We start from the raw sequence: 13,162 nt of genomic DNA on the forward strand, positions 1-13,162 counted from the left end.
ACAGATGTAACTCTGTGAGATGAATTAACAGAGCACTAAGCAGTTTCTCAGGAAGCTTCTTTCCAGATTTCATCTGAGGATATTTCCTTTTTCACCATAGCCCTCTATGGGCTTCCAAATATCACTTTGCCAATTCCACAAGCACTGTCTTAGCGAAAGGCTTCTTGAGGGGAAAGCTGTAACTCTGTGAGATGATTTCACAGAACACAAGGAAGTTTCTCAGAAAGCTTCTTGCTCTTTGTTATCAGAGGATACTTCCTTTGGCCATATAGTCTTCAACGGAATCCGAAATATCTGTTCTCAGATTCCACAGAAATAAGGCTAGCAAAGAGATCCACGAAATACAGATGTAACTCTGTGAGTGGAAGTCACACATCACAGAGGAGTTTCTAAGGAAGCTCCTTTCCAGATTTTATCTGAGGATGTTTCCTTTGTCACCATAGCCCTCTATGGGCTTCCAAATATCACTTTGCCAATTCCACAAGAACTGTCTTAGCGAAAAGCTTCTTGAGGGGAAAGCTGTAACTCTCTGAGATGATTTCACAGAACACAAAGAAGTTTCTCAGAAAGCTTCTTTCTCTTTGTTATCGGAGGATATTTCCTTTGGCCCTATAGTCTTCAAAGGGATCCGAAATATCTGTTCTCAGATTCCACAGAAATAAGGCTAGCAAAGAGATCCACGAAATACAGATGTAACTCTGTGAATGGAAGTCACACATCACAGAGCAGTTTCTCAGGAAGCTTCTTTCCAGATTGTATCTGAGGATATTTCCTTTGTCACCATAGCCCTCTATGGGCTTCTAAATATCACTTTGCCAATTCCACAAGAACTGTCTTAGCGAAAGGCTTCTTGAGGGGAAAGCTGTAACTCTGTGAGATGATTTCACAGAACACAAAGAAGTTTCTCAGAAAGCTTCTTTCTCTTTGTTATCAGAGGATATTTCCTTTGGCCCTATAGTCTTCAAAGGGTTCCGAAATATCTGTTCTCAGATTCCACAGAAATAAGGCTAGCAAAGAGATCCACGAAACACAGATGTAACTCTGTGAGATGAATTAACAGAGCACTAAGCAGTTTCTCAGGAAGCTTCTTTCTAGATTTCATCTGAGGATATTTCCTTTTTCACCATAGCCCTCTACGGGCTTCCAAATATCACTTTGCCAATTCCACAACAACTGTCTTAGCGAAAGGCTTCTTGAGGGGAAAGCTGTAACACTGTGAGATGATTTCACAGAACAGAAAGAAGTTTCTCAGAAAGCTTCTTTCTCTTTGTTATCAGAGGATATTTCCTTTGGCCATATAGTCTTCAAAGGGATCCGAAATATCTGTTCTCAGATTCCACAGAAATAAGGCTAGCAAAGAGATCCACGAAATACAGATGTAACTCTGTGAGATGAATTTACAGAACACTAAGCAGTTTCTAAGAAGCTTCTTTCCAGATTTCATGTGAGGATATTTCCTTTGTCACCATAGGCCACTATGGGCTTCCAAATATCACTTTGCCAATTCCACAAGAACTGTCTTAGCGAAAGGCTTCTTGAGGGGAAAGCCGAAACTCTGTGAGATGATTTCACAGAACACAAAGAAGTTTCTCAGAAGGCATATTTCTCTTTGTTATCGGAGGATATTTCCTTTGGCCCTATAGTCTTCAAAGGGATCCGAAATATCTGTTCTCAGATTCCACAGAAATAACGCGAGCAAAGAGATCCACGAAATACAGATGTAACTCTGTGAGATGAATTAACAGAGCACTAAGCAGTTTCTCAGGAAGCTTCTATCCAGATTTCATCTGAGGATATTTCCTTTTTCACAATAGCCCTCTATGGGCTTCCAAATATCACTTTGCCAATTCCACAAGAACTGTCTTAGAGAAAGGCTTCTTGAGGGGAAAGCTGTAACTCTGTGAGATGATTTCACAGAACACAAGGAAGTTTCTCATAAACCTTCATTCTCTTTGTTATCGGAGGATATTTCCTTTGGCCCTATAGTCTTCAAAGGGATCCGAAATATCTGTTCTCAGATTCCACAGAAATAAGGCTAGCAAAGAGATCCACGAAACACAGATGTAACTCTGTGAGATGAATTAACAGAGCACTAAGCAGTTTCTCAGGAAGCTTCTTTCTAGATTTCATCTGAGGATATTTCCTTTTTCACCATAGCCCTCTACGGGCTTCCAAATATCACTTTGCCAATTCCACAACAACTGTCTTAGCGAAAGGCTTCTTGAGGGGAAAGCTGTAACACTGTGAGATGATTTCACAGAACACAAAGAAGTTTCTCAGAAAGCTTCTTTCTCTTTGTTATCAGAGGATATTTCCTTTGGCCATATAGTCTTCAAAGGGATCCGAAATATCTGTTCTCAGATTCCACAGAAATAAGGCTAGCAAAGAGATCCACGAAATACAGATGTAACTCTGTGAATGGAAGTCACACATCACAGAGCAGTTTCTCAGGAAGCTTCTTTCCAGATTGTATCTGAGGATATTTCCTTTGTCACCATAGCCCTCTATGGGCTTCTAAATATCACTTTGCCAATTCCACAAGAACTGTCTTAGCGAAAGGCTTCTTGAGGGGAAAGCTGTAACTCTGTGAGATGATTTCACAGAACACAAAGAAGTTTCTCAGAAAGCTTCTTTCTCTTTGTTATCAGAGGATATTTCCTTTGGCCCTATAGTCTTCAAAGGGATCCGAAATATCTGTTCTCAGATTCCACAGAAATAAGGCTAGCAAAGAGATCCACGAAATACAAATGTAACACTGTGAGATGAATTAACAGAGCACTAAGCAGTTTCTCAGGAAGCTTCTTTCTAGATTTCATCTGAGGATATTTCCTTTTTCACCATAGCCCTCTATGGGCTTCCATATATCACTTTGTCAATTCCACAAGAACTGTCTTAGCGAAAGGCTTCTTGAGGGGAAAGCTGTACCTCTGTGAGATGATTTCAGAGAACACAAAGAAGATTCTCAGAAAGCTTCTTTCTCTTTGTTATCGGAGGATATTTCCTTTGGCCCTATAGTCTTCAAAGGGATCCGAAATATCTGTTCTAAGATTCCACAGAAATAAGGCTAGCAAAGAAATCCACGACACACAGATGTAACTCTGTGAGATGAATTAACAGAACACTAAGCTGTTTCTCAGAAAGCTTCTTTCCAGATTTCATCTGAGGATATTACCTTTTTCACCGTAGCCCTCTATGGGCTTCCAAATATCACTTTGCCAATTCCACAAGAACTGTCTTAGCAAAAGGCTTCTTGAGGTGAAAGCTGTAACTCTGTGAGAAAATTTTACAGAACACAAAGAAGTTTCTCAGAAAGCTTCTTTCTCTTTGTTACCGGAGGATATTTCCTTTGGCCCTATAGTCTTCAAAGGGATCCGAAATATGTGTTCTCAGATTCCACAGAAATAAGGCTAGCAAAGAGATCCACGAAATACAGATGTAACTCTGTGAGATGAATTAACAGAACACTAAGCAGTTTCTCAGGAAGCTTCTATCCAGATTTCATCTGAGGATATTTCCTTTTTCACAATAGCCCTCTATGGGCTTCCAAATATCACTTTGCCAATTCCACAAGAACTGTCTTAGCGAAAGGCTTCTTGAGGGGAAAGCTGTAACTCTGTGAGATGATTTCACAGAACACAAGGAAGTTTCTCATAAACCTTCATTCTCTTTGTTATCGGAGGATATTTCCTTTCGCCCTATAGTCTTCAAAGGGATCCGAAATATCTGTTCTCAGATTCCACAGAAATAAGGCTAGCAAAGACATCCACGAAACACAGATGTAACTCTGTGAGATGAATTAACAGAGCACTAAGCAGTTTCTCAGGAAGCTTCTTTCTAGATTTCATCTGAGGATATTTCCTTTTTCACCATAGCCCTCTACGGGCTTCCAAATATCACTTTGCCAATTCCACAACAACTGTCTTAGCGAAAGGCTTCTTGAGGGGAAAGCTGTAACACTGTGAGATGATTTCACAGAACAGAAAGAAGTTTCTCAGAAAGCTTCTTTCTCTATGTTATCAGAGGATATTTCCTTTGGCCATATAGTCTTCAAAGGGATCCGAAATATCTGTTCTCAGATTCCACAGAAATAAGGCTAGCAAAGAGATCCACGAAATACAGATGTAACTCTGTGAGATGAATTTACAGAACACTAAGCAGTTTCTCAAGAAGCTTCTTTCCAGATTTCATGTGAGGATATTTCCTTTGTCACCATAGGCCACTATGGGCTTCCAAATATCACTTTGCCAAATCCACAAGAACTGTCTTAGCGAAAGGCTTCTTGAGGGGAAAGCCGAAACTCTGTGAGATGATTTCACAGAACACAAAGAAGTTTCTCAGAAGGCATCTTTCTCTTTGTTATCGGAGGATATTTCCTTTGGCCCTATAGTCTTCAAAGGGATCCGAAATATCTGTTCTCAGATTCCACAGAAATAACGCGAGGAAAGAGATCCACGAAATACAGATGTAACTCTGTGAGATGAATTAACAGAGCACTAAGCAGTTTCTCAGGAAGCTTCTTTCCAGATTTCATCTGAGGATATTTCCTTTTTCACCATAGCCCTCTATGGGCTTCCAAATATCACTTTGCCAATTCCACAAGCACTGTCTTAGCGAAAGGCTTCTTGAGGGGAAAGCTGTAACTCTGTGAGATGATTTCACAGAACACAAGGAAGTTTCTCAGAAAGCTTCTTGCTCTTTGTTATCAGAGGATACTTCCTTTGGCCATATAGTCTTCAACGGAATCCGAAATATCTGTTCTCAGATTCCACAGAAATAAGGCTAGCAAAGAGATCCACGAAATACAGATGTAACTCTGTGAGTGGAAGTCACACATCACAGAGGAGTTTCTAAGGAAGCTCCTTTCCAGATTTTATCTGAGGATGTTTCCTTTGTCACCATAGCCCTCTATGGGCTTCCAAATATCACTTTGCCAATTCCACAAGAACTGTCTTAGCGAAAAGCTTCTTGAGGGGAAAGCTGTAACTCTCTGAGATGATTTCACAGAACACAAAGAAGTTTCTCAGAAAGCTTCTTTCTCTTTGTTATCGGAGGATATTTCCTTTGGCCCTATAGTCTTCAAAGGGATCCGAAATATCTGTTCTCAGATTCCACAGAAATAAGGCTAGCAAAGAGATCCACGAAATACAGATGTAACTCTGTGAATGGAAGTCACACATCACAGAGCAGTTTCTCAGGAAGCTTCTTTCCAGATTGTATCTGAGGATATTTCCTTTGTCACCATAGCCCTCTATGGGCTTCTAAATATCACTTTGCCAATTCCACAAGAACTGTCTTAGCGAAAGGCTTCTTGAGGGGAAAGCTGTAACTCTGTGAGATGATTTCACAGAACACAAAGAAGTTTCTCAGAAAGCTTCTTTCTCTTTGTTATCAGAGGATATTTCCTTTGGCCCTATAGTCTTCAAAGGGTTCCGAAATATCTGTTCTCAGATTCCACAGAAATAAGGCTAGCAAAGAGATCCACGAAACACAGATGTAACTCTGTGAGATGAATTAACAGAGCACTAAGCAGTTTCTCAGGAAGCTTCTTTCTAGATTTCATCTGAGGATATTTCCTTTTTCACCATAGCCCTCTACGGGCTTCCAAATATCACTTTGCCAATTCCACAACAACTGTCTTAGCGAAAGGCTTCTTGAGGGGAAAGCTGTAACACTGTGAGATGATTTCACAGAACAGAAAGAAGTTTCTCAGAAAGCTTCTTTCTCTTTGTTATCAGAGGATATTTCCTTTGGCCATATAGTCTTCAAAGGGATCCGAAATATCTGTTCTCAGATTCCACAGAAATAAGGCTAGCAAAGAGATCCACGAAATACAGATGTAACTCTGTGAGATGAATTTACAGAACACTAAGCAGTTTCTCAAGAAGCTTCTTTCCAGATTTCATGTGAGGATATTTCCTTTGTCACCATAGGCCACTATGGGCTTCCAAATATCACTTTGCCAATTCCACAAGAACTGTCTTAGCGAAAGGCTTCTTGAGGGGAAAGCCGAAACTCTGTGAGATGATTTCACAGAACACAAAGAAGTTTCTCAGAAGGCATATTTCTCTTTGTTATCGGAGGATATTTCCTTTGGCCCTATAGTCTTCAAAGGGATCCGAAATATCTGTTCTCAGATTCCACAGAAATAACGCGAGCAAAGAGATCCACGAAATACAGATGTAACTCTGTGAGATGAATTAACAGAGCACTAAGCAGTTTCTCAGGAAGCTTCTATCCAGATTTCATCTGAGGATATTTCCTTTTTCACAATAGCCCTCTATGGGCTTCCAAATATCACTTTGCCAATTCCACAAGAACTGTCTTAGCGAAAGGCTTCTTGAGGGGAAAGCTGTAACTCTGGGAGATGATTTCACAGAACACAAGGAAGTTTCTCATAAACCTTCATTCTCTTTGTTATCGGAGGATATTTCCTTTGGCCCTATAGTCTTCAAAGGGATCCGAAATATCTGTTCTCAGATTCCACAGAAATAAGGCTAGCAAAGAGATCCACGAAACACAGATGTAACTCTGTGAGATGAATTAACAGAGCACTAAGCAGTTTCTCAGGAAGCTTCTTTCTAGATTTCATCTGAGGATATTTCCTTTTTCACCATAGCCCTCTACGGGCTTCCAAATATCACTTTGCCAATTCCACAACAACTGTCTTAGCGAAAGGCTTCTTGAGGGGAAAGCTGTAACACTGTGAGATGATTTCACAGAACACAAAGAAGTTTCTCAGAAAGCTTCTTTCTCTTTGTTATCAGAGGATATTTCCTTTGGCCATATAGTCTTCAAAGGGATCCGAAATATCTGTTCTCAGATTCCACAGAAATAAGGCTAGCAAAGAGATCCACGAAATACAGATGTAACTCTGTGAATGGAAGTCACACATCACAGAGCAGTTTCTCAGGAAGCTTCTTTCCAGATTGTATCTGAGGATATTTCCTTTGTCACCATAGCCCTCTATGGGCTTCTAAATATCACTTTGCCAATTCCACAAGAACTGTCTTAGCGAAAGGCTTCTTGAGGGGAAAGCTGTAACTCTGTGAGATGATTTCACAGAACACAAAGAAGTTTCTCAGAAAGCTTCTTTCTCTTTGTTATCAGAGGATATTTCCTTTGGCCCTATAGTCTTCAAAGGGATCCGAAATATCTGTTCTCAGATTCCACAGAAATAAGGCTAGCAAAGAGATCCACGAAATACAAATGTAACACTGTGAGATGAATTAACAGAGCACTAAGCAGTTTCTCAGGAAGCTTCTTTCTAGATTTCATCTGAGGATATTTCCTTTTTCACCATAGCCCTCTATGGGCTTCCATATATCACTTTGTCAATTCCACAAGAACTGTCTTAGCGAAAGGCTTCTTGAGGGGAAAGCTGTACCTCTGTGAGATGATTTCAGAGAACACAAAGAAGATTCTCAGAAAGCTTCTTTCTCTTTGTTATCGGAGGATATTTCCTTTGGCCCTATAGTCTTCAAAGGGATCCGAAATATCTGTTCTAAGATTCCACAGAAATAAGGCTAGCAAAGAAATCCACGACACACAGATGTAACTCTGTGAGATGAATTAACAGAACACTAAGCTGTTTCTCAGAAAGCTTCTTTCCAGATTTCATCTGAGGATATTACCTTTTTCACCGTAGCCCTCTATGGGCTTCCAAATATCACTTTGCCAATTCCACAAGAACTGTCTTAGCAAAAGGCTTCTTGAGGTGAAAGCTGTAACTCTGTGAGAAAATTTTACAGAACACAAAGAAGTTTCTCAGAAAGCTTCTTTCTCTTTGTTACCGGAGGATATTTCCTTTGGCCCTATAGTCTTCAAAGGGATCCGAAATATGTGTTCTCAGATTCCACAGAAATAAGGCTAGCAAAGAGATCCACGAAATACAGATGTAACTCTGTGAGATGAATTAACAGAACACTAAGCAGTTTCTCAGGAAGCTTCTATCCAGATTTCATCTGAGGATATTCCCTTTTTCACAATAGCCCTCTATGGGCTTCCAAATATCACTTTGCCAATTCCACAAGAACTGTCTTAGCGAAAGGCTTCTTGAGGGGAAAGCTGTAACTCTGTGAGATGATTTCACAGAACACAAGGAAGTTTCTCATAAACCTTCATTCTCTTTGTTATCGGAGGATATTTCCTTTCGCCCTATAGTCTTCAAAGGGATCCGAAATATCTGTTCTCAGATTCCACAGAAATAAGGCTAGCAAAGACATCCACGAAACACAGATGTAACTCTGTGAGATGAATTAACAGAGCACTAAGCAGTTTCTCAGGAAGCTTCTTTCTAGATTTCATCTGAGGATATTTCCTTTTTCACCATAGCCCTCTACGGGCTTCCAAATATCACTTTGCCAATTCCACAACAACTGTCTTAGCGAAAGGCTTCTTGAGGGGAAAGCTGTAACACTGTGAGATGATTTCACAGAACAGAAAGAAGTTTCTCAGAAAGCTTCTTTCTCTATGTTATCAGAGGATATTTCCTTTGGCCATATAGTCTTCAAAGGGATCCGAAATATCTGTTCTCAGATTCCACAGAAATAAGGCTAGCAAAGAGATCCACGAAATACAGATGTAACTCTGTGAGATGAATTTACAGAACACTAAGCAGTTTCTCAAGAAGCTTCTTTCCAGATTTCATGTGAGGATATTTCCTTTGTCACCATAGGCCACTATGGGCTTCCAAATATCACTTTGCCAAATCCACAAGAACTGTCTTAGCGAAAGGCTTCTTGAGGGGAAAGCCGAAACTCTGTGAGATGATTTCACAGAACACAAAGAAGTTTCTCAGAAGGCATCTTTCTCTTTGTTATCGGAGGATATTTCCTTTGGCCCTATAGTCTTCAAAGGGATCCGAAATATCTGTTCTCAGATTCCACAGAAATAACGCGAGCAAAGAGATCCACGAAATACAGATGTAACTCTGTGAGATGAATTAACAGAGCACTAAGCAGTTTCTCAGGAAGCCTCTATCCAGATTTCATCTGAGGATATTTCCTTTTTCACAATAGCCCTCTATGGGCTTCCAAATATCACTTTGCCAATTCCACAAGAACTGTCTTAGCGAAAGGCTTCTTGAGGGGAAAGCTGTAACTCTGTGAGATGATTTCACAGAACACAAGGAAGTTTCTCATAAACCTTCATTCTCTTTGTTATCAGAGGATATTTCCTTTGGCCCTATAGTCTTCAAAGGGATCCGAAATATCTGTTCTCAGATTCCACAGAAATAAGGCTAGCAAAGAGATCCACGAAACACAGATGTAACTCTGTGAGATGAATTAACAGAGCACTAAGCAGTTTCTCAGGAAGCTTCTTTCTAGATTTCATCTGAGGATATTTCCTTTTTCACCATAGCCCTCTACGGGCTTCCAAATATCACTTTGCCAATTCCACAACAACTGTCTTAGCGAAAGGCTTCTTGAGGGGAAAGCTGTAACACTGTGAGATGATTTCACAGAACACAAAGAAGTTTCTCAGAAAGCTTCTTTCTCTTTGTTATCAGAGGATATTTCCTTTGGCCATATAGTCTTCAAAGGGATCCGAAATATCTGTTCTCAGATTCCACAGAAATAAGGCTAGCAAAGAGATCCACGAAATACAGATGTAACTCTGTGAGATGAATTTACAGAACACTAAGCAGTTTCTCAAGAAGCTTCTTTCCAGATTTCATGTGAGGATATTTCCTTTGTCACCATAGGCCACTATGGGCTTCCAAATATCACTTTGCCAATTCCACAAGAACTTTCTTAGCGAAAGGCTTCTTGAGGGGAAAGCCGAAACTCTGTGAGATGATTTCACAGAACACAAAGAAGTTTCTCAGAAGGCATCTTTCTCTTTGTTATCGGAGGATATTTCCTTTGGCCCTATAGTCTTCAAAGGGATCCGAAATATCTGTTCTCAGATTCCACAGAAATAACGCGAGCAAAGAGATCCACGAAATACAGATGTAACTCTGTGAGATGAATTAACAGAGCACTAAGCAGTTTCTCAGGAAGCTTCTTTCCAGATTTCATCTGAGGATATTTCCTTTTTCACCATAGCCCTCTATGGGCTTCCAAATATCACTTTGCCAATTCTACAAGCACTGTCTTAGCGAAAGGCTTCTTGAGGGGAAAGCTGTAACTCTGTGAGATGATTTCACAGAACACAAGGAAGTTTCTCAGAAAGCTTCTTGCTCCTTGTTATCAGAGGATACTTCCTTTGGCCATATAGTCTTCAACGGAATCCGAAATATCTGTTCTCAGATTCCACAGAAATAAGGCTAGCAAAGAGATCCAGGAAATACAGATGTAACTCTGTGAGTGGAAGTCACATATCACAGAGGAGTTTCTAAGGAAGCTTCTTTCCAGATTTTATCTGAGGATATTTCCTTTGTCACCATAGCCCTCTATGGGCTTCCAAATATCACTTTGCCAATTCCACAAGAACTGTCTTAGCGAAAGGCTTCTTGAGGGGAAAGCTGTAACTCTGTGAGATGATTTCACAGAACACAAAGAAGTTTCTCAGAAAGCTTCTTTCTCTTTGTTATCGGAGGATATTTCCTTTGGCCCCATAATCTTCAAAGGGATCCGAAATATCTGTTCTCAGATTCAACAGAAATAAGGCTAGCAAAGAGATCCACGAAATACAGATGTAACTCTGTGAGTGGAAGTCACACATCACAGAGCAGTTTCTCAGGAAGCTTCTTTCCAGGTTTTATCTGAGGATATTTCCTTTGTCACCATAGCCCTCTATGGGCTTCCAAATATCACTTTGCCAATTCCAAAACAACTGTCTTAGCGAAAGGCTTCTTGAGGGGAAAGCTGTAACTCTGTGAGATGATTTCACAGAACACAAAGAAGTTTCTCAGAAAGCTTCTTTCTCTTTGTTATCGGAGGATATTTCCTTTGTCCCTATAGTCTTCAAAGGGATCCGAAATATCTGTTCTCAGATTCCACAGAAATAAGGCTAGCAAAGAGATCCACGAAATACAGATGTAACACTTTGAGATGAATTGACAGAGCACTAAGCAGTTTCTCATGATGCCTCTTTCCAGATTTCATCTGAGGATATTTCCTTTTTCACCATAGCCCTCTATGGGCCTCCAAATATCACTTTGCCGATTCCTCAAGAACTGTCTTAGCGAAAGGCTTCTTGAGGGGAAAGCTGTAACTCTGTGAGATGATTTCAGAGAACACAAAGAAGTTTCTCAGAAAGCTTCTTTCTCTTTGTTATCGGAGGATATTTCCTTTGTGCCTATAGTCTTCAAAGGGATACGAAATATCTGTTCTCAGATTCCACAGAAATAAGGCTAGCAAAGAGATCCACGAAATACAGATGTAACTCTGTGAGATGAATTAACAGAACACTAAGCAGTTTCTCAGGAAGCTTCTTTCCAGATTTCATCTGAGGATATTTCCTTTTTCACCATAGCCCTCTATGGGCTTCCAAATATCACTTTTCCAATTCCACAAGAACTGTCTTAGCGAAAGGCTTCTTGAGGGGAAAGCTGTAACTCTGTGAGATGATTTCACAGAACACAAAGAAGTCTCTCAGAAATCTTCTTTCTCTTTGTTATCAGAGTATGTTTCCTTTGGCCCTACAGTCTTCAAAGGGATCCGAAATATCTTTTCTCAGATTCCACAGAAATAAGGCTAGCAAAGAGATCCACGAAATACAAATGTAACACTGTGAGATGAATTAACAGAGCACTAAGCAGTTTCTCAGGAAGCTTCTTTCTAGATTTCATCTGAGGATATTTCCTTTTTCACCATAGCCCTCTATGGGCTTCCATATATCACTTTGTCAATTCCACAAGAACTGTCTTAGCGAAAGGCTTCTTGAGGGGAAAGCTGTACCTCTGTGAGATGATTTCAGAGAACACAAAGAAGATTCTCAGAAAGCTTCTTTCTCTTTGTTATCGGAGGATATTTCCTTTGGCCCTATAGTCTTCAAAGGGATCCGAAATATCTGTTCTCAGATTCCACAGAAATAAGGCTAGCAAAGAGATCCACGACATACAGATGTAACTCTGTGAGATGAATTAACAGAACACTAAGCTGTTTCTCAGAAAGCTTCTTTCCAGATTTCATCTGAGGATATTACCTTTTTCACCGTAGCCCTCTATGGGCTTCCAAATATCACTTTGCCAATTCCACAAGAACTGTCTTAGCAAAAGGCTTCTTGAGGTGAAAGCTGTAACTCTGTGAGATGATTTTACAGAACACAAAGAAGTTTCTCAGAAAGCTTCTTTCTCTTTGTTACCGGAGGATATTTCCTTTGGCCCTATAGTCTTCAAAGGGATCCGAAATATCTGTTCTCAGATTCCACAGAAATAAGGCTAGCAAAGAGATCCACGAAATACAGATGTAACTCTGTGAGATGAATTAACAGAACACTAAGCAGTTTCTCAGGAGGCTTCTTTCCAGATTTCATCTGAGGATATTTCCGTTTTCACAATAGCCCTCTAAGGGCTTCCAAATATCACTTTGCCAATTCCACAAGAACTGTCTTAGCAAAAGGCTTCTTGAGGGGAAAGCTGTAACTCTGTGAGATGATTTCACAGAACACAAGGATGTTTCTCATAAACCTTGATTCTCTTTGTTATCGGAGGATATTTCCTTTGGCCCTATAGTCTTCAAAGGGATCCGAAATATCTGTTCTCAGATTCCACAGAAATAAGGCTAGCAAAGAGATCCACGAAATACAGATGTAACTCTGTGAGATGAATTAACAGAGCACTAAGCAGTTTCTCAGGAAGCTTCTTTCTAGATTTCATCTGAGGATATTTCCTTTTTCACCATAGCCCTCTAAGGGCTTCCAAATATCACTTTGCCAATTCCACAAGCACTGTCTTAGCGAAAGGCTTCTTGAGGGGAAAGCTGTAACTCTGTGAGATAATTTCACAGAACACAAAGAAGTTTCTCAGAAAGCTTCTTTCTCTTTGTTATCAGAGGATATTTCCTTTGGCCCTATAGTCTTCAAAGGGATCCGAAATATCTGTTCTCAGATTCCACAGAAATAAGGCTAGCAAAGAGATCCACGAAATACAGATGTAACTCTGTGAGATGAATTTACAGAAAACTAAGCAGTTTCTCAAGAAGCTTCTTTCCAGATTTCATCTGAGGATATTTCCTTTGTCACCATAGGCCAATATGGGCTTCCAAATATCACTTTG

Source organism: Macaca nemestrina, chromosome 14 (assembly GCF_043159975.1).
Source record: "Macaca nemestrina isolate mMacNem1 chromosome 14, mMacNem.hap1, whole genome shotgun sequence".
Taxonomy (NCBI): domain Eukaryota; kingdom Metazoa; phylum Chordata; class Mammalia; order Primates; family Cercopithecidae; genus Macaca; species Macaca nemestrina.